The following is a 17,500-nucleotide window of genomic DNA, read 5'->3' on the forward strand; positions in this document are numbered from 1 at the left end:
GTAGAAAATGCTTTTGTTCTCTGGTGCAGCAGAAAATAAAAGGGCTTTCCTAACTTTTGGAAACAGAGATGGACATTAGCGAGATATGACATGTCTCCTTGACCTGAGAGCATTACCAGTCTGGAACCTGAATTGCAGCTGATAGATTCTCTTTAATTTAGAGTTATGCATGCTTTCTGTGATCAGCATGAGGGCAGATATTGCGAGAAACTTGAACAATTATCATTGAAGAAGCTAGACGAACACACTTTATATGGCACTAAAACACACCATCAGCCTCCTGAAAAAGGTCAGGAAAGCAAGCACCCCAGATGGGACTCGAACCCACAATCCCTGGCTTAGGAGGCCAGTGCCTTATCCATTAGGCCACTGGGGCTGTCTAGACAAGCTACACAGGGATGTTTTTTTTTTTTTTCAAAGCAAGAATTCACTTGTGGTTGCGTTATAGTTGATGGTCCACTGATTTAATTCAAAACGCAATGCAATATGCAATCGTTACCAGATGCCAGCTTCTTTTCTTTTTTCTTCACACAAGAGCCAGGTCTTTTTTTGTTGCATTGTTTCAATCATTTAGCCACAGGATATTGGTAGTGCTGATAAACAAAAGCTTATTGTCGCTCCAAAAACAGCCAAAGGAAATCAGCGAAAAGAAGCCCCTCTGTCGCAACTCAGCTTCAAACCTGTTAGTCGATGAAGTGGAAATAAGAATGCTCCAGGTGAGGCTGGAACTCACAACCTCGGCATTGCTCAACAGTTACTGCTTTATAAGTACCGCGCGCTGACCGATTGCGCCACTGGAGCTCTCTCTGTGCAGTGTTTTAGCTGCAACTCGGGTTCAAATCTGCTGAAACTATTAGCTAGCTGTTAGGACAAGGAGACACATTGCACCTTTCATATATCCATCTGTGCTTCCAGAAGGTAGAAAATGCTTTTGTTCTCTGGTGCAGCAGAAAATAAAAGGGCTTTCCTAACTTTTGGAAACAGAGATGGACGTTAGCGAGGTATGACATATCTCCTTGACCTGAGAGCATTACCAGTCTGGAACCTGAATTGCAGCTGACAGATTCTCTTTAATGAGTTATGCATGCTTTCTGTGATCAGCATGAGGCCAGATATTGCGAGAAACTTGAACAATTATCATTGAAGAAGCTAGACGAACACACTTTATATGGCACTAAAACACACCATCAGCCTCCTGAGAAAGGTCAGGAAAGCAAGCACCCCAGATGGGACTCGAACCCACAATCCCTGGCTTAGGAGGCCAGTGCCTTATCCATTAGGCCACTGGGGCTGTCTAGACAAGCTACACAGGGATGTTTTTTTTTTTTTTTCAAAGCAAGAATTCACTTGTGGTTGCGTTATAGTTGATGGTCCACTGATTTAATTCAAAACGCAATGCAATATGCAATCGTTGCCAGATGCCAGCTTCTTTACTTTTTTCTTCACACAAGAGCCAGGTCTTTTTTTGTTGCATTGTTTCAATCATTTAGCCACAGGATTTTGGTAGTGCTGATAGACAAAAGCTTATTGTCGCTCCAAAAACAGCCAAAGGAAATCAGCGAAAAGAAGCCCCTCTGTCGCAACTCAGCTTCAAACCTGTTAGTCGATGACGTGGAAATAAGAACGCTCCAGGTGAGGCAGGAACTCACAACCTCGGCATTGCTCAACAGTTACTGCTTTATAAGTACCGCGCGCTGACCGGTTGCGCCACTGGGGCTCTCTCTCTGTTTAGTGTTTCAGCTGCAACTCGAGTTCAAATCTGCTGAAACTATTAACTAGCTGTTAGGACAAGGAGACACATTGCACCTTTCATATATCCATCTGTGCTTCCAGAAGGTAGAAAATGCTTTTGTTCTCTGGTGCAGCAGAAAATAAAAGGGCTTTCCTAAATTTTGGAAACAGAGATGGACATTAGCGAGGTATGACATGTCTCCTTGACCTGAGAGCATTACCAGTCTGGAACCTGAATTGCAGCTGACAGATTCTCTTTAATTTAGAGTTATGCATGCTTTCTGTGATCAGCATGAGGACAGATATTGCGAGAAACTTGAACAATTTTCATTGAAGAAGCTAGACGAACACACTTTTATATGGCACTAAAACACACCATCAGCCTCCTGAGAAAGGTCAGGAAAGCAAGCACCCCAGATGAGACTCGAACCCACAATCCCTGGCTTAGGAGGCCAGTGCCTTATTCATTAGGCCACTGGGGCTGTCTGGACAAGCTACACAGGGATTTTTTTTTTTTTTTCAAAGCAAGAATTCACTTGTGGTTGCGTTATAGTTGATGGTCCACTGATTTAATTCAAAACGCAATGCAATATGCAATCGTTGCCAGATGCCAGCTTCTTTTCTTTTTTCTTCACACAAGAGCCAGGTCTTTTTTTGTTGCATTGTTTCAAATATTTAGCCACAGGATATTGGTAGTGCTGATAGACAAAAGCTTATTGTCGCTCCAAAAACAGCCAAAGGAAATCAGCGAAAAGAAGCCACTCTGTCGCAACTCAGCTTCAAACCTGTTAGTCGATGACGTGGAAATAAGAATGCTCCAGATGAGGCTCGAACTCACAACCTCGGCATTGCTCAACAGTTACTGCTTTATAAGTACCGCGCGCTGACCGATTGCGCCACTGGAGCTCTCTCTGTGCAGTGTTTTAGCTGCAACTCGGGTTCAAATCTGCTGAAACTATTAGCTAGCTGTTAGGACAAGGAGACACATTGCACCTTTCATATATCCATCTGTGCTTCCAGAAGGTAGAAAATGCTTTTGTTCTCTGATGCAGCAGAAAATAAAAGGGCTTTCCTAACTTTTGGAAACAGAGATGGACATTAGCGAGGTATGACATGTCTCCTTGACCTGAGAGCATTACCAGTCTGGAACCTGAATTGCAGCTGACAGATTCTCTTTAATTTAGAGTTATGCATGCTTTCTGTGATCAGCATGAGGACAGATATTGCGAGAAACTTGAACAATTATCATTGAAGAAGCTAGACGAACACACTTTATATGGCACTAAAACACACCATCAGCCTCCTGAAAAAGGTCAGGAAAGCAAGCACCCCAGATGGGACTCGAACCCACAATCCCTGGCTTAGGAGGCCAGTGCCTTATCCATTAGGCCACTGGGGCTGTCTAGACAAGCTACACAGGGATGTTTTTTTTTTTTTTCAAAGCAAGAATTCACTTGTGGTTGCGTTATAGTTGATGGTCCACTGATTTAATTCAAAACGCAATGCAATATGCAATCGTTACCAGATGCCAGCTTCTTTTCTTTTTTCTTCACACAAGAGCCAGGTCTTTTTTTGTTGCATTGTTTCAATCATTTAGCCACAGGATATTGGTAGTGCTGATAAACAAAAGCTTATTGTCGCTCCAAAAACAGCCAAAGGAAATCAGCGAAAAGAAGCCCCTCTGTCGCAACTCAGCTTCAAACCTGTTAGTCGATGAAGTGGAAATAAGAATGCTCCAGGTGAGGCTGGAACTCACAACCTCGGCATTGCTCAACAGTTACTGCTTTATAAGTACCGCGCGCTGACCGATTGCGCCACTGGAGCTCTCTCTGTGCAGTGTTTTAGCTGCAACTCGGGTTCAAATCTGCTGAAACTATTAACTAGCTGTTAGGACAAGGAGACACATTGCACCTTTCATATATCCATCTGTGCTTCCAGAAGGTAGAAAATGCTTTTGTTCTCTGGTGCAGCAGAAAATAAAAGGGCTTTCCTAACTTTTGGAAACAGAGATGGACATTAGCGAGGTATGACATGTCTCCTTGACCTGAGAGCATTACCAGTCTGGAACCTGAATTGCAGCTGACAGATTCTCTTTAATTTAGAGTTATGCATGCTTTCTGTGATCAGCATGAGGACAGATATTGCGAGAAACTTGAACAATTTTCATTGAAGAAGCTAGACGAACACACTTTATATGGCACTAAAACACACCATCAGCCTCCTGAGAAAGGTCAGGAAAGCAAGCACCCCAGATGAGACTCGAACCCACAATCCCTGACTTAGGAGGCCAGTGCCTTATTCATTAGGCCACTGGGGCTGTCTGGGCAAGCTACACAGGGATTTTTTTTTTTTTCAAAGCAAGAATTCACTTGTGGTTGCGTTATAGTTGATGGTCCACTGATTTTATTCAAAACGCAATGCAATATGCAATCGTTGCCAGATGCCAGCTTCTTTTCTTTTTTCTTCACACAAGAGCCAGGTCTTTTTTGTTGCATTGTTTCAATCATTTAGCCACAGGATATTGATAGTGCTGATAGACAAAAGCTTATTGTCGCTCCAAAAACAGCCAAAGGAAATCAGCGAAAAGAAGCCACTCTGTCGCAACTCAGCTTCAAACCTGTTAGTTGATGACGTGGAAATAAGAATGCTCCAGGTGAGGCTCGAACTCACAACCTCGGCATTGCTCTACAGTTACTGCTTTATAAGTACCGTGCGCTTACCGGTTGCGCCACTGGGGCTCGGGTTCAAATCTGCTGAAACTATTAGCTAGCTGTTAGGACAAGGAGACACATTGCACCTTTCATATATCCATCTGTGCTTCCAGAAGGTAGAAAATGCTTTTGTTCTCTGGTGCAGCAGAAAATAAAAGGGCTTTCCTAACTTTTGGAAACAGAGATGGACGTTAGCGAGGTATGACATATCTCCTTGACCTGAGAGCATTACCAGTCTGGAACCTGAATTGCAGCTGACAGATTCTCTTTAATGAGTTATGCATGCTTTCTGTGATCAGCATGAGGCCAGATATTGCGAGAAACTTGAACAATTATCATTGAAGAAGCTAGACGAACACACTTTATATGGCACTAAAACACACCATCAGCCTCCTGAGAAAGGTCAGGAAAGCAAGCACCCCAGATGGGACTCGAACCCACAATCCCTGGCTTAGGAGGCCAGTGCCTTATCCATTAGGCCACTGGGACTGTCTAGACAAGCTACACAGGGATGTTTTTTTTTTTTTTTCAAAGCAAGAATTCACTTGTGGTTGCGTTATAGTTGATGGTCCACTGATTTAATTCAAAACGCAATGCAATATGCAATCGTTGCCAGATGCCAGCTTCTTTTCTTTTTTCTTCACACAAGAGCCAGGTCTTTTTTTGTTGCATTGTTTCAATCATTTAGCCACAGGATATTGGTAGTGCTGATAAACAAAAGCTTATTGTCGCTCCAAAAACAGCCAAAGGAAATCAGCGAAAAGAAGCCCCTCTGTCGCAACTCAGCTTCAAACCTGTTAGTCGATGAAGTGGAAATAAGAATGCTCCAGGTGAGGCTGGAACTCACAACCTCGGCATTGCTCAACAGTTACTGCTTTATAAGTACCGCGCGCTGACCGATTGCGCCACTGGAGCTCTCTCTGTGCAGTGTTTTAGCTGCAACTCGGGTTCAAATCTGCTGAAACTATTAGCTAGCTGTTAGGACAAGGAGACACATTGCACCTTTCATATATCCATCTGTGCTTCCAGAAGGTAGAAAATGCTTTTGTTCTCTGGTGCAGCAGAAAATAAAAGGGCTTTCCTAACTTTTGGAAACAGAGATGGACGTTAGCGAGGTATGACATATCTCCTTGACCTGAGAGCATTACCAGTCTGGAACCTGAATTGCAGCTGACAGATTCTCTTTAATGAGTTATGCATGCTTTCTGTGATCAGCATGAGGCCAGATATTGCGAGAAACTTGAACAATTATCATTGAAGAAGCTAGACGAACACACTTTATATGGCACTAAAACACACCATCAGCCTCCTGAGAAAGGTCAGGAAAGCAAGCACCCCAGATGGGACTCGAACCCACAATCCCTGGCTTAGGAGGCCAGTGCCTTATCCATTAGGCCACTGGGACTGTCTAGACAAGCTACACAGGGATGTTTTTTTTTTTTTTTCAAAGCAAGAATTCACTTGTGGTTGCGTTATAGTTGATGGTCCACTGATTTAATTCAAAACGCAATGCAATATGCAATCGTTGCCAGATGCCAGCTTCTTTACTTTTTTCTTCACACAAGAGCCAGGTCTTTTTTTGTTGCATTGTTTCAATCATTTAGCCACAGGATATTGGTAGTGCTGATTGACAAAAGCTTATTGTCGCTCCAAAAACAGCCAAAGGAAATCAGCGAAAAGAAGCCACTCTGTCGCAACTCAGCTTCAAACCTGTTAGTCGATGACGTGGAAATAAGTATGCTCCAGGTGAGGCTCGAACTCACAACCTCGGCATTGCTCAACAGTTACTGCTTTAAAAGTACCACGCGCTGACCGATTGCGCCACTGGAGCTCTCTCAGTGCAGTGTTTTAGCTGCAACTCGGGTTCAAATCTGCTGAAACTATTAGCTAGCTGTTAGGACAAGGAGACACATTGCACCTTTCATATATCCATCTGTGCTTCCAGAAGGTAGAAAATGCTTTTGTTCTCTGGTGCAGCAGAAAATAAAAGGGCTTTCCTAACTTTTGGAAACAGAGATGGACATTAGCGAGATATGACATGTCTCCTTGACCTGAGAGCATTACCAGTCTGGAACCTGAATTGCAGCTGATAAATTCTCTTTAATTTAGAGTTATGCATGCTTTCTGTGATCAGCATGAGGACAGATATTGCGAGAAACTTGAACAATTATCATTGAAGAAGCTAGACGAACACACTTTATATGGCACTAAAACACACCATCAGCCTCCTGAAAAAGGTCAGGAAAGCAAGCACCCCAGATGGGACTCGAACCCACAATCCCTGGCTTAGGAGGACAGTGCCTTATCCATTAGGCCACTGGGGCTGTCTAGACAAGCTACACAGGGATGTTTTTTTTTTTTTTCAAAGCAAGAATTCACTTGTGGTTGCGTTATAGTTGATGGTCCACTGATTTAATTCAAAACGCAATGCAATATGCAATCGTTACCAGATGCCAGCTTCTTTTCTTTTTTCTTCACACAAGAGCCAGGTCTTTTTTTGTTGCATTGTTTCAATCATTTAGCCACAGGATATTGGTAGTGCTGATAAACAAAAGCTTATTGTCGCTCCAAAAACAGCCAAAGGAAATCAGCGAAAAGAAGCCCCTCTGTCGCAACTCAGCTTCAAACCTGTTAGTCGATGAAGTGGAAATAAGAATGCTCCAGGTGAGGCTGGAACTCACAACCTCGGCATTGCTCAACAGTTACTGCTTTATAAGTACCGCGCGCTGACCGATTGCGCCACTGGAGCTCTCTCTGTGCAGTGTTTTAGCTGCAACTCGGGTTCAAATCTGCTGAAACTATTAACTAGCTGTTAGGACAAGGAGACACATTGCACCTTTCATATATCCATCTGTGCTTCCAGAAGGTAGAAAATGCTTTTGTTCTCTGGTGCAGCAGAAAATAAAAGGGCTTTCCTACCTTTTGGAAACAGAGATGGACATTAGCGAGGTATGACATGTCTCCTTGACCTGAAAGCATTACCAGTCTGGAACCTGAATTGCAGCTGACAGATTCTCTTTAATTTAGAGTTATGCATGCTTTCTGTGATCAGCATGAGGACAGATATTGCGAGAAACTTGAACAATTATCATTGAAGAAGCTAGACGAACACACTTTATATGGCACTAAAACACACCATCAGCCTCCTGAGAAAGGTCAGGAAAGCAAGCACCCCAGATGGGACTCGATCACTGGCTTAGGAGGCCAGTGCCTTATCCATTAGGCCACTGGGGCTGTCTAGACAAGCTACACAGGGATGTTTTTTTTTTTTTTTCAAAGCAAGAATTCACTTGTGGTTGCGTTATAGTTGATGGTCCACTGATTTAATTCAAAACGCAATGCAATATGCAATCGTTGCCAGATGCCAGCTTCTTTTCTTTTTTCTTCACACAAGAGCCAGGTCTTTTTTTGTTGCATTGTTTCAATCATTTAGCCACAGGATATTGGTAGTGCTGATAGACAAAAGCTTATTGTCGCTCCAAAAACAGTTAAAGGAAATCAGCGAAAAGAAGCCACTCTGTCGCAACTCAGCTTCAAACCTGTTAGTCGATGACGTGGAAATAAGAATGCTCCAGGTGAGGCTTGAACTCACAACCTCGGCATTGCTCAACAGTTACTGCTTTATAAGTATCGCGCGCTGACCAGTTGCGCCACTGGGGCTCTCTCTCTGTTTAGTGTTTCAGCTTCAACTCGGGTTCAAATCTGCTGAAACTATTAACTAGCTGTTAGGACAAGGAGACACATTGCACCTTTCATATATCCATCTGTGCTTCCAGAAGGTAGAAAATGCTTTTGTTCTCTGGTGCAGCAGAAAATAAAAGGGCTTCCCTACCTTTTGGAAACAGAGATGGACATTAGCGAGGTATGACATGTCTCCTTGACCTGAGAGCATTACCAGTCTGGAACCTGAATTGCAGCTGACAGATTCTCTTTAATTTAGAGTTATGCATGCTTTCTGTGATCACCATGAGGACAGATATTGCGAGAAACTTGAACAATTATCATTGAAGAAGCTAGACGAACACACTTTATATGGCACTAAAACACACCATCAGCCTCCTGAGAAAGTTCAGGAAAGCAAGCCAGCCAGATGGGACTCGAACCCACAATCACTGGCTTAGGAGGCCAGTGCCTTATCCATTAGGCCACTGGGGCTGTCTAGACAAGCTACACAGGGATGTTTTTTTTTTTTTTTCAAAGCAAGAATTCATTTGTGGTTGCGTTATAGTTGATGGTCCACTGATTTAATTCAAAACGCAATGCAATATGCAATCGTTGCCAGATGCCAGCTTCTTTTCTTTTTTCTTCACACAAGAGCCAGGTCTTTTTTTGTTGCATTGTCTCAATCATTTAGCCACAGGATATTGGTAGTGCTGATAGACAAAAGCTTATTGTCGCTCCAAAAACAGCCAAAGGAAATCAGCGAAAAGAAGCCACTCTGTCGCAACTCAGCTTCAAACCTGTTAGTCGATGACGTGGAAATAAGAATGCTCCAGGTGAGGCTCGAACTCACAACCTCGGCAATGCTCAACAGTTACTGCTTTATAAGTACCGCGCGCTGACCGATTGCGCCACTGGAGCTCTCTCTGTGCAGTGTTTTAGCTGCAACTCGGGTTCAAATCTGCTGAAACTATTAGCTAGCTGTTAGGACAAGGAGACACATTGCACCTTTCATATATCCATCTGTGCTTCCAGAAGGTAGAAAATGCTTTTGTTCTCTGGTGCAGCAGAAAATAAAAGGGCTTTCCTAACTTTTGGAAACAGAGATGGACGTTAGCGAGGTCTGACACGTCTCCTTGACCTGAGAGCATTACCAGTCTGGAACCTGAATTGCAGCTGACAGATTCTCTTTAATGAGTTATGCATGCTTTCTGTGATCAGCATGAGGCCAGATATTGCGAGAAACTTGAACAATTATCATTGAAGAAGCTAGACGAACACACTTTATATGGCACTAAAACACACCATCAGCCTCCTGAGAAAGGTCAGGAAAGCAAGCACCCCAGATGGGACTCGAACCCACAATCCCTGACTTAGGAGGCCAGTGCCTTATCCATTAGGCCACTGGGGCTGTCTAGACAAGAGCCAGGTCTTTTTTTGTTTCATTGTTTCAATCATTTAGCCACAGGATATTGGTAGTGCTGATAGACAAAAGCTTATTGTCGCTCCAAAAACAGCCAAAGGAAATCAGCGAAAAGAAGCCACTCTGTCGCAACTCAGCTTCAAACCTGTTAGTCGATGACGAGGAAATAAGAATGCTCCAGGTGAGGCTCGAACTCACAACCTCGGCATTGCTCAACAGTTACTGCTTTATAAGTACCACGCGCTGACCGATTGCGCCACTGGAGCTCTCTCTGTGCAGTGTTTTAGCTGCAACTCGGGTTCAAATCTGCTGAAACTATTAGCTAGCTGTTAGGACAAGGAGACACATTGCACCTTTCATATATCCATCTGTGCTTCCAGAAGGTAGAAAATGCTTTTGTTCTCTGGTGCAGCAGAAAATAAAAGGGCTTTCCTAACTTTTGGAAACAGAGATGGACATTAGCGAGATATGACATGTCTCCTTGACCTGAGAGCATTACCAGTCTGGAACCTGAATTGCAGCTGATAGATTCTCTTTAATTTAGAGTTATGCATGCTTTCTGTGATCAGCATGAGGACAGATATTGCGAGAAACTTGAACAATTATCATTGAAGAAGCTAGACGAACACACTTTATATGGCACTAAAACACACCATCAGCCTCCTGAAAAAGGTCAGGAAAGCAAGCACCCCAGATGGGACTCGAACCCACAATCCCTGGCTTAGGAGGCCAGTGCCTTATCCATTAGGCCACTGGGGCTGTCTAGACAAGCTACACAGGGATGTTTTTTTTTTTTTCAAAGCAAGAATTCACTTGTGGTTGCGTTATAGTTGATGGTCCACTGATTTAATTCAAAACGCAATGCAATATGCAATCGTTACCAGATGCCAGCTTCTTTTCTTTTTTCTTCACACAAGAGCCAGGTCTTTTTTTGTTGCATTGTTTCAATCATTTAGCCACAGGATATTGGTAGTGCTGATAAACAAAAGCTTATTGTCGCTCCAAAAACAGCCAAAGGAAATCAGCGAAAAGAAGCCCCTCTGTCGCAACTCAGCTTCAAACCTGTTAGTCGATGAAGTGGAAATAAGAATGCTCCAGGTGAGGCTGGAACTCACAACCTCGGCATTGCTCAACAGTTACTGCTTTATAAGTACCGCGCGCTGACCGATTGCGCCACTGGAGCTCTCTGATCCACTGATTTAATTCAAAACGCAATGCAATATGCAATCGTTGCCAGATGCCAGCTTCTTTTCTTTTTTCTTCACACAAGAGCCAGGTCTTTTTTTGTTGCATTGTTTCAATCATTTAGCCACAGGATATTGGTAGTGCTGATAGACAAAAGCTTATTGTCGCTCCAAAAACAGCCAAAGGAAATCAGCGAAAAGAAGCCCCTCTGTCGCAACTCAGCTTCAAACCTGTTAGTCGATGAAGTGGAAATAAGAATGCTCCAGGTGAGGCTGGAACTCACAACCTCGGCATTGCTCAACAGTTACTGCTTTATAAGTACCGCGCGCTGACCGATTGCACCACTGGAGCTCTCTCTGTGCAGTGTTTTAGCTGCAACTCGGGTTCAAATCTGCTGAAACTATTAACTAGCTGTTAGGACAAGGAGACACATTGCACCTTTCATATATCCATCTGTGCTTCCAGAAGGTAGAAAATGCTTTTGTTCTCTGGTGCAGCAGAAAATAAAAGGGCTTTCCTAACTTTTGGAAACGGAGATGGACGTTAGCGAGGTATGACATATCTCCTTGACCCGAGAGCATTACCAGTCTGGAACCTGAATTGCAGCTGACAGATTCTCTTTAATGAGTTATGCATGCTTTCTGTGATCAGCATGAGGCCAGATATTGCGAGAAACTTGAACAATTATCATTGAAGAAGCTAGACGAACACACTTTATATGGCACTAAAACACACCATCAGCCTCCTGAAAAAGGTCAGGAAAGCAAGCACCCCAGATGGGACTCGAACCCACAATCCCTGGCTTAGGAGGCCAGTGCCTTATCCATTAGGCCACTGGGGCTGTCTAGACAAGCTACACAGGGATGTTTTTTTTTTTTTTTCAAAGCAAGAATTCACTTGTGGTTGCGTTATAGTTGATGGTCCACTGATTTAATTCAAAACGCAATGCAATATGCAATCGTTGCCAGATGCCAGCTTCTTTTCTTTTTTCTTCACACAAGAGCCAGGTCTTTTTTTGTTGCATTGTTTCAATCATTTAGCCACAGGATATTGGTAGTGCTGATAGACAAAAGCTTATTGTCGCTCCAAAAACAGCCAAAGGAAATCAGCGAAAAGAAGCCACTCTGTCGCAACTCAGCTTCAAACCTGTTAGTCGATGACGTGGAAATAAGAATGCTCCAGGTGAGGCTCGAACTCACAACCTCGGCATTGCTCAACAGTTACTGCTTTATAAGTACCACGCGCTGACCGATTGCGCCACTGGAGCTCTCTCTGTGCAGTGTTTTAGCTGCAACTCGGGTTCAAATCTGCTGAAACTATTAACTAGCTGTTAGGACAAGGAGACACATTGCACCTTTCATATATCCATCTGTGCTTCCAGAAGGTAGAAAATGCTTTTGTTCTCTGGTGCAGCAGAAAATAAAAGGGCTTTCCTAACTTTTGGAAACGGAGATGGACGTTAGCGAGGTATGACATATCTCCTTGACCCAAGAGCATTACCAGTCTGGAACCTGAATTGCAGCTGACAGATTCTGTTTAATGAGTTATGCATGCTTTCTGTGATCAGCATGAGGCCAGATATTGCGAGAAACTTGAACAATTATCATTGAAGAAGCTAGACGAACACACTTTATATGGCACTAAAACACACCATCAGCCTCCTGAGAAAGGTCAGGAAAGCAAGCACCCCAGATGGGACTCGAACCCACAATCCCTGGCTTAGGAGGCCAGTGCCTTATCCATTAGGCCACTGGGGCTGTCTAGACAAGAGCCAGGTCTTTTTTTGTTGCATTGTTTCAATCATTTAGCCACAGGATATTGGTAGTTCTGATAGACAAAAGCTTATTGTCGCTCCAAAAACAGCCAAAGGAAATCAGCGAAAAGAAGCCACTCTGTCGCAACTCAGCTTCAAACCTGTTAGTCGATGACGTGGAAATAAGAATGCTCCAGGTGAGGCTTGAACTCACAACCTCGGCATTGCTCTACAGTTACTGCTTTATAAGTACCGCACGCTGACCGGTTGCGCCACTGGGGCTCTCTCTCTGTTTAGTGTTTCAGCTGCAACTCGGGTTCAAATCTGCTGAAACTATTAACTAGCTGTTAGGACAAGGAGACACATTGCACCTTTCATATATCCATCTGTGCTTCCAGAAGGTAGAAAATGCTTTTGTTCTCTGGTGCAGCAGAAAATAAAAGGGCTTCCCTACCTTTTGGAAACAGAGATGGACATTAGCGAGGTATGACATGTCTCCTTGACCTGAGAGCATTACCAGTCTGGAACCTGAATTGCAGCTGACAGATTCTCTTTAATTTAGAGTTATGCATGCTTTCTGTGATCACCATGAGGACAGATATTGCGAGAAACTTGAACAATTATCATTGAAGAAGCTAGACGAACACACTTTATATGGCACTAAAACACACCATCAGCCTCCTGAGAAAGGTCAGGAAAGCAAGCACCCCAGATGGGACTCGAACCCACAATCCCTGGCTTAGGAGGCCAGTGCCTTATCCATTAAGCCACTGGGGCTGTCTAGATAAGCTACACAGGGATGTTTTGTTTTTTTTTCAAAGCAAGAATTCACTTGTGGTTGCGTTATAGTTGATGGTCCACTGATTTAATTCAAAACGCAATGCAATATGCAATCGTTGCCAGATGCCAGCTTCTTTTCTTTTTTCTTCACACAAGAGCCAGGTCTTTTTTTGTTGCATTGTTTCAATCATTTAGCCACAGGATATTGGTAGTGCTGATAGACAAAAGCTTATTGTCGCTCCAAAAACAGCCAAAGGAAATCAGCGAAAAGAAGCCACTCTGTCGCAACTCAGCTTCAAACCTGTTAGTCGATGACGTGGAAATAAGAATGCTCCAGGTGAGGCTTGAACTCACAACCTCGGCATTGCTCTACAGTTACTGCTTTATAAGTACCGCACGCTGACCGGTTGCGCCACTGGGGCTCTCTCTCTGTTTAGTGTTTCAGCTGCAACTCGGGTTCAAATCTGCTGAAACTATTAACTAGCTGTTAGGACAAGGAGACACATTGCACCTTTCATATATCCATCTGTGCTTCCAGAAGGTAGAAAATGCTTTTGTTCTCTGGTGCAGCAGAAAATAAAAGGGCTTCCCTACCTTTTGGAAACAGAGATGGACATTAGCGAGGTATGACATGTCTCCTTGACCTGAGAGCATTACCAGTCTGGAACCTGAATTGCAGCTGACAGATTCTCTTTAATTTAGAGTTATGCATGCTTTCTGTGATCACCATGAGGACAGATATTGCGAGAAACTTGAACAATTATCATTGAAGAAGCTAGACGAACACACTTTATATGGCACTAAAACACACCATCAGCCTCCTGAGAAAGGTCAGGAAAGCAAGCACCCCAGATGGGACTCGAACCCACAATCCCTGGCTTAGGAGGCCAGTGCCTTATCCATTAGGCCACTGGGGCTGTCTAGACAAGCTACACAGGGATTTTTTTTTTTTTTTTTTCAAAGCAAGAATTCACTTGTGGTTGCGTTATAGTTGATGGTCCACTGATTTAATTCAAAACGCAATGCAATATGCAATCGTTATCAGATGCCAGCTTCTTTTCTTTTTTCTTCACACAAGAGCCAGGTCTTTTTTTGTTGCATTGTTTCAATCATTTAGCCACAGGATATTGGTAGTGCTGATAGACAAAAGCTTATTGTCGCTCCAAAAACAGCCAAAGGAAATCAGCGAAAAGAAGCCGCTCTGTCGCAACTCAGCTTCAAACCTGTTAGTCGATGACGTGGAAATAAGAATGCTCCAGGTGAGGCTTGAACTCACAACCTCGGCATTGCTCTACAGTTACTGCTTTATAAGTACCGCACGCTGACCGGTTGCGCCACTGGGGCTCTCTCTCTGTTTAGTGTTTCAGCTGCAACTCGGGTTCAAATCTGCTGAAACTATTAACTAGCTGTTAGGACAAGGAGACACATTGCACCTTTCATATATCCATCTGTGCTTCCAGAAGGTAGAAAATGCTTTTGTTCTCTGGTGCAGCAGAAAATAAAAGGGCTTCCCTACCTTTTGGAAACAGAGATGGACATTAGCGAGGTATGACATGTCTCCTTGACCTGAGAGCATTACCAGTCTGGAACCTGAATTGCAGCTGACAGATTCTCTTTAATTTAGAGTTATGCATGCTTTCTGTGATCACCATGAGGACAGATATTGCGAGAAACTTGAACAATTATCATTGAAGAAGCTAGACGAACACACTTTATATGGCACTAAAACACACCATCAGCCTCCTGAGAAAGGTCAGGAAAGCAAGCACCCCAGATGGGACTCGAACCCACAATCCCTGGCTTAGGAGGCCAGTGCCTTATCCATTAGGCCACTGGGGCTGTCTAGACAAGCTACACAGGGATGTTTTTTTTTTTTTTTCAAAGCAAGAATTCACTTGTGGTTGCGTTATAGTTGATGGTCCACTGATTAAATTCAAAACGCAATGCAATATGCAATCGTTATCAGATGCCAGCTTCTTTTCTTTTTTCTTCACACAAGAGCCAGGTCTTTTTTTGTTGCATTGTTTCAATCATTTAGCCACAGGATATTGGTAGTGCTGATAGACAAAAGCTTATTGTCGCTCCAAAAACAGCCAAAGGAAATCAGCGAAAAGAAGCCACTCTGTCGCAACTCAGCTTCAAACCTGTTAGTCGATGACGTGGAAATAAGAATGCTCCAGGTGAGGCTCGAACTCACAACCTCAGCATTGCTCAACAGTTACTGCTTTATAAGTACCGTGCGCTGACCGATTGCGCCACTGGAGCTCTCTCTGTGCAGTGTTTTAGCTGCAACTCGGGTTCAAATCTGCTGAAACTATTAACTAGCTGTTAGGACAAGGAGACACATTGCACCTTTCATATATCCATCTGTGCTTCCAGAAGGTAGAAAATGCTTTTGTTCTCTGGTGCAGCAGAAAATAAAAGGGCTTTCCTAACTTTTGGAAACGGAGATGGACGTTAGCGAGGTATGACATGTCTCCTTGACCTGAGAGCATTACCAGTGTGGAACCTGAATTCCAGCTGACAGATTTTCTTTAATGAGTTATGCATGCTTTCTGTGATCAGCATGAGGCCAGATATTGCGAGAAACTTGAACAATTATCATTGAAGAAGCTAGACGAACACACTTTATATGGCACTAAAACACACCATCAGCCTCCTGAGAAAGGTCAGGAAAGCAAGCACCCCAGATGGGACTCGAACCCACAATCCCTGGCTTAGGAGGCCAGTGCCTTATCCATTAGGCCACTGGGGCTGTCTAGATAAGCTACACAGGGATGTTTTGTTTTTTTTTCAAAGCAAGAATTCACTTGTGGTTGCGTTATAGTTGATGGTCCACTGATTTAATTCAAAACGCAATGCAATATGCAATCGTTATCAGATGCCAGCTTCTTTTCTTTTTTCTTCACACAAGAGCCAGGTCTTTTTTTGTTGCATTGTTTCAATCATTTAGCCACAGGATATTGGTAGTGCTGATAGACAAAAGCTTATTGTCGCTCCAAAAACAGCCAAAGGAAATCAGCGAAAAGAAGCCACTCTGTCGCAACTCAGCTTCAAACCTGTTAGTCGATGACGTGGAAATAAGAATGCTCCAGGTGAGGCTTGAACTCACAACCTCGGCATTGCTCAACAGTTACTGCTTTATAAGTATCGCGCGCTGACCGGTTGCGCCACTGGGGCTCTCTCTCTGTTTAGTGTTTCAGCTGCAACTCGGGTTCAAATCTGCTGAAACTATTAACTAGCTGTTAGGACAAGGAGACACATTGCACCTTTCATATATCCATCTGTGCTTCCAGAAGGTAGAAAATGCTTTTGTTCTCTGGTGCAGCAGAAAATAAAAGGGCTTCCCTACCTTTTGGAAACAGAGATGGACATTAGCGAGGTATGACATGTCTCCTTGACCTGAGAGCATTACCAGTCTGGAACCTGAATTGCAGCTGACAGATTCTCTTTAATTTAGAGTTATGCATGCTTTCTGTGATCACCATGAGGACAGATATTGCGAGAAACTTGAACAATTATCATTGAAGAAGCTAGACGAACACACTTTATATGGCACTAAAACACACCATCAGCCTCCTGAGAAAGGTCAGGAAAGCAAGCACCCCAGATGGGACTCGAACCCACAATCCCTGGCTTAGGAGGCCAGTGCCTTATCCATTAGGCCACTGGGGCTGTCTAGACAAGCTACACAGGGATGTTTTTTTTTTTTTTTTTCAAAGCAAGAATTCACTTGTGGTTGCGTTATAGTTGATGGTCCACTGATTTAATTCAAAACGCAATGCAATATGCAATCGTTATCAGATGCCAGCTTCTTTTCTTTTTTCTTCACACAAGAGCCAGGTCTTTTTTTGTTGCATTGTTTCAATCATTTAGCCACAGGATATTGGTAGTGCTGATAGACAAAAGCTTATTGTCGCTCCAAAAACAGCCAAAGGAAATCAGCGAAAAGAAGCCACTCTGTCGCAACTCAGCTTCAAACCTGTTAGTCGATGACGTGGAAATAAGAATGCTCCAGGTGAGGCTCGAACTCACAACCTCAGCATTGCTCAACAGTTACTGCTTTATAAGTACCGTGCGCTGACCGACTGCGCCACTGGAGCTCTCTCTGTGCAGTGTTTTAGCTGCAACTCGGGTTCAAATCTGCTGAAACTATTAACTAGCTGTTAGGACAAGGAGACACATTGCACCTTTCATATATCCATCTGTGCTTCCAGAAGGTAGAAAATGCTTTTGTTCTCTGGTGCAGCAGAAAAT

At 43.4% G+C, this 17,500-nt stretch overlaps 33 non-coding genes across 33 annotated transcripts; all 33 read right to left on the bottom strand.

The window, feature by feature from the left end:
* Positions 1-303: 303 nt before the first annotated feature.
* Positions 304-376, bottom strand: TRNAR-CCU (transfer RNA arginine (anticodon CCU)). The gene has a single exon. It is a non-coding gene; the product is annotated as a tRNA-Arg (tRNA).
* Positions 377-708: 332 nt separating this feature from the next.
* On the bottom strand, positions 709-801 carry TRNAI-UAU (transfer RNA isoleucine (anticodon UAU)). The gene is given in 2 exon segments: positions 709-744; positions 764-801. It is a non-coding gene; the product is annotated as a tRNA-Ile (tRNA).
* Positions 802-1,218: 417 nt separating this feature from the next.
* On the bottom strand, positions 1,219-1,291 carry TRNAR-CCU (transfer RNA arginine (anticodon CCU)). The gene has a single exon. It is a non-coding gene; the product is annotated as a tRNA-Arg (tRNA).
* A 1,253-nt stretch (positions 1,292-2,544) lies between these two features.
* TRNAI-UAU (transfer RNA isoleucine (anticodon UAU)) lies at positions 2,545-2,637 on the bottom strand. Its single transcript is given in 2 exon segments — positions 2,545-2,580; positions 2,600-2,637. It is a non-coding gene; the product is annotated as a tRNA-Ile (tRNA).
* A 420-nt stretch (positions 2,638-3,057) lies between these two features.
* TRNAR-CCU (transfer RNA arginine (anticodon CCU)) lies at positions 3,058-3,130 on the bottom strand. The gene has a single exon. It is a non-coding gene; the product is annotated as a tRNA-Arg (tRNA).
* A 332-nt stretch (positions 3,131-3,462) lies between these two features.
* TRNAI-UAU (transfer RNA isoleucine (anticodon UAU)) lies at positions 3,463-3,555 on the bottom strand. Its single transcript is given in 2 exon segments — positions 3,463-3,498; positions 3,518-3,555. It is a non-coding gene; the product is annotated as a tRNA-Ile (tRNA).
* An 821-nt stretch (positions 3,556-4,376) lies between these two features.
* Positions 4,377-4,469, bottom strand: TRNAI-UAU (transfer RNA isoleucine (anticodon UAU)). The gene is given in 2 exon segments: positions 4,377-4,412; positions 4,432-4,469. It is a non-coding gene; the product is annotated as a tRNA-Ile (tRNA).
* A 389-nt stretch (positions 4,470-4,858) lies between these two features.
* Positions 4,859-4,931, bottom strand: TRNAR-CCU (transfer RNA arginine (anticodon CCU)). The gene has a single exon. It is a non-coding gene; the product is annotated as a tRNA-Arg (tRNA).
* A 333-nt stretch (positions 4,932-5,264) lies between these two features.
* TRNAI-UAU (transfer RNA isoleucine (anticodon UAU)) lies at positions 5,265-5,357 on the bottom strand. The gene is given in 2 exon segments: positions 5,265-5,300; positions 5,320-5,357. It is a non-coding gene; the product is annotated as a tRNA-Ile (tRNA).
* A 417-nt stretch (positions 5,358-5,774) lies between these two features.
* Positions 5,775-5,847, bottom strand: TRNAR-CCU (transfer RNA arginine (anticodon CCU)). The gene has a single exon. It is a non-coding gene; the product is annotated as a tRNA-Arg (tRNA).
* Positions 5,848-6,693: 846 nt separating this feature from the next.
* TRNAR-CCU (transfer RNA arginine (anticodon CCU)) lies at positions 6,694-6,766 on the bottom strand. Its single transcript has one exon. It is a non-coding gene; the product is annotated as a tRNA-Arg (tRNA).
* Positions 6,767-7,098: 332 nt separating this feature from the next.
* On the bottom strand, positions 7,099-7,191 carry TRNAI-UAU (transfer RNA isoleucine (anticodon UAU)). The gene is given in 2 exon segments: positions 7,099-7,134; positions 7,154-7,191. It is a non-coding gene; the product is annotated as a tRNA-Ile (tRNA).
* An 818-nt stretch (positions 7,192-8,009) lies between these two features.
* On the bottom strand, positions 8,010-8,102 carry TRNAI-UAU (transfer RNA isoleucine (anticodon UAU)). The gene is given in 2 exon segments: positions 8,010-8,045; positions 8,065-8,102. It is a non-coding gene; the product is annotated as a tRNA-Ile (tRNA).
* An 828-nt stretch (positions 8,103-8,930) lies between these two features.
* On the bottom strand, positions 8,931-9,023 carry TRNAI-UAU (transfer RNA isoleucine (anticodon UAU)). Its single transcript is given in 2 exon segments — positions 8,931-8,966; positions 8,986-9,023. It is a non-coding gene; the product is annotated as a tRNA-Ile (tRNA).
* A 417-nt stretch (positions 9,024-9,440) lies between these two features.
* On the bottom strand, positions 9,441-9,513 carry TRNAR-CCU (transfer RNA arginine (anticodon CCU)). The gene has a single exon. It is a non-coding gene; the product is annotated as a tRNA-Arg (tRNA).
* A 185-nt stretch (positions 9,514-9,698) lies between these two features.
* On the bottom strand, positions 9,699-9,791 carry TRNAI-UAU (transfer RNA isoleucine (anticodon UAU)). The gene is given in 2 exon segments: positions 9,699-9,734; positions 9,754-9,791. It is a non-coding gene; the product is annotated as a tRNA-Ile (tRNA).
* Positions 9,792-10,211: 420 nt separating this feature from the next.
* On the bottom strand, positions 10,212-10,284 carry TRNAR-CCU (transfer RNA arginine (anticodon CCU)). Its single transcript has one exon. It is a non-coding gene; the product is annotated as a tRNA-Arg (tRNA).
* Positions 10,285-10,615: 331 nt separating this feature from the next.
* TRNAI-UAU (transfer RNA isoleucine (anticodon UAU)) lies at positions 10,616-10,708 on the bottom strand. The gene is given in 2 exon segments: positions 10,616-10,651; positions 10,671-10,708. It is a non-coding gene; the product is annotated as a tRNA-Ile (tRNA).
* A 260-nt stretch (positions 10,709-10,968) lies between these two features.
* Positions 10,969-11,061, bottom strand: TRNAI-UAU (transfer RNA isoleucine (anticodon UAU)). The gene is given in 2 exon segments: positions 10,969-11,004; positions 11,024-11,061. It is a non-coding gene; the product is annotated as a tRNA-Ile (tRNA).
* Positions 11,062-11,478: 417 nt separating this feature from the next.
* On the bottom strand, positions 11,479-11,551 carry TRNAR-CCU (transfer RNA arginine (anticodon CCU)). Its single transcript has one exon. It is a non-coding gene; the product is annotated as a tRNA-Arg (tRNA).
* A 333-nt stretch (positions 11,552-11,884) lies between these two features.
* TRNAI-UAU (transfer RNA isoleucine (anticodon UAU)) lies at positions 11,885-11,977 on the bottom strand. Its single transcript is given in 2 exon segments — positions 11,885-11,920; positions 11,940-11,977. It is a non-coding gene; the product is annotated as a tRNA-Ile (tRNA).
* A 417-nt stretch (positions 11,978-12,394) lies between these two features.
* Positions 12,395-12,467, bottom strand: TRNAR-CCU (transfer RNA arginine (anticodon CCU)). Its single transcript has one exon. It is a non-coding gene; the product is annotated as a tRNA-Arg (tRNA).
* Positions 12,468-12,652: 185 nt separating this feature from the next.
* TRNAI-UAU (transfer RNA isoleucine (anticodon UAU)) lies at positions 12,653-12,745 on the bottom strand. The gene is given in 2 exon segments: positions 12,653-12,688; positions 12,708-12,745. It is a non-coding gene; the product is annotated as a tRNA-Ile (tRNA).
* Positions 12,746-13,167: 422 nt separating this feature from the next.
* TRNAR-CCU (transfer RNA arginine (anticodon CCU)) lies at positions 13,168-13,240 on the bottom strand. The gene has a single exon. It is a non-coding gene; the product is annotated as a tRNA-Arg (tRNA).
* A 332-nt stretch (positions 13,241-13,572) lies between these two features.
* Positions 13,573-13,665, bottom strand: TRNAI-UAU (transfer RNA isoleucine (anticodon UAU)). The gene is given in 2 exon segments: positions 13,573-13,608; positions 13,628-13,665. It is a non-coding gene; the product is annotated as a tRNA-Ile (tRNA).
* Positions 13,666-14,087: 422 nt separating this feature from the next.
* Positions 14,088-14,160, bottom strand: TRNAR-CCU (transfer RNA arginine (anticodon CCU)). The gene has a single exon. It is a non-coding gene; the product is annotated as a tRNA-Arg (tRNA).
* A 334-nt stretch (positions 14,161-14,494) lies between these two features.
* Positions 14,495-14,587, bottom strand: TRNAI-UAU (transfer RNA isoleucine (anticodon UAU)). The gene is given in 2 exon segments: positions 14,495-14,530; positions 14,550-14,587. It is a non-coding gene; the product is annotated as a tRNA-Ile (tRNA).
* A 422-nt stretch (positions 14,588-15,009) lies between these two features.
* TRNAR-CCU (transfer RNA arginine (anticodon CCU)) lies at positions 15,010-15,082 on the bottom strand. Its single transcript has one exon. It is a non-coding gene; the product is annotated as a tRNA-Arg (tRNA).
* Positions 15,083-15,415: 333 nt separating this feature from the next.
* On the bottom strand, positions 15,416-15,508 carry TRNAI-UAU (transfer RNA isoleucine (anticodon UAU)). The gene is given in 2 exon segments: positions 15,416-15,451; positions 15,471-15,508. It is a non-coding gene; the product is annotated as a tRNA-Ile (tRNA).
* Positions 15,509-15,925: 417 nt separating this feature from the next.
* TRNAR-CCU (transfer RNA arginine (anticodon CCU)) lies at positions 15,926-15,998 on the bottom strand. The gene has a single exon. It is a non-coding gene; the product is annotated as a tRNA-Arg (tRNA).
* A 332-nt stretch (positions 15,999-16,330) lies between these two features.
* TRNAI-UAU (transfer RNA isoleucine (anticodon UAU)) lies at positions 16,331-16,423 on the bottom strand. The gene is given in 2 exon segments: positions 16,331-16,366; positions 16,386-16,423. It is a non-coding gene; the product is annotated as a tRNA-Ile (tRNA).
* Positions 16,424-16,845: 422 nt separating this feature from the next.
* Positions 16,846-16,918, bottom strand: TRNAR-CCU (transfer RNA arginine (anticodon CCU)). The gene has a single exon. It is a non-coding gene; the product is annotated as a tRNA-Arg (tRNA).
* A 335-nt stretch (positions 16,919-17,253) lies between these two features.
* Positions 17,254-17,346, bottom strand: TRNAI-UAU (transfer RNA isoleucine (anticodon UAU)). The gene is given in 2 exon segments: positions 17,254-17,289; positions 17,309-17,346. It is a non-coding gene; the product is annotated as a tRNA-Ile (tRNA).
* Between the last annotated feature and the right edge of the window lie 154 nt (positions 17,347-17,500).

The sequence above is a fragment of the Dendropsophus ebraccatus genome, chromosome 5, assembly GCF_027789765.1.
Source record: "Dendropsophus ebraccatus isolate aDenEbr1 chromosome 5, aDenEbr1.pat, whole genome shotgun sequence".
Taxonomy (NCBI): domain Eukaryota; kingdom Metazoa; phylum Chordata; class Amphibia; order Anura; family Hylidae; genus Dendropsophus; species Dendropsophus ebraccatus.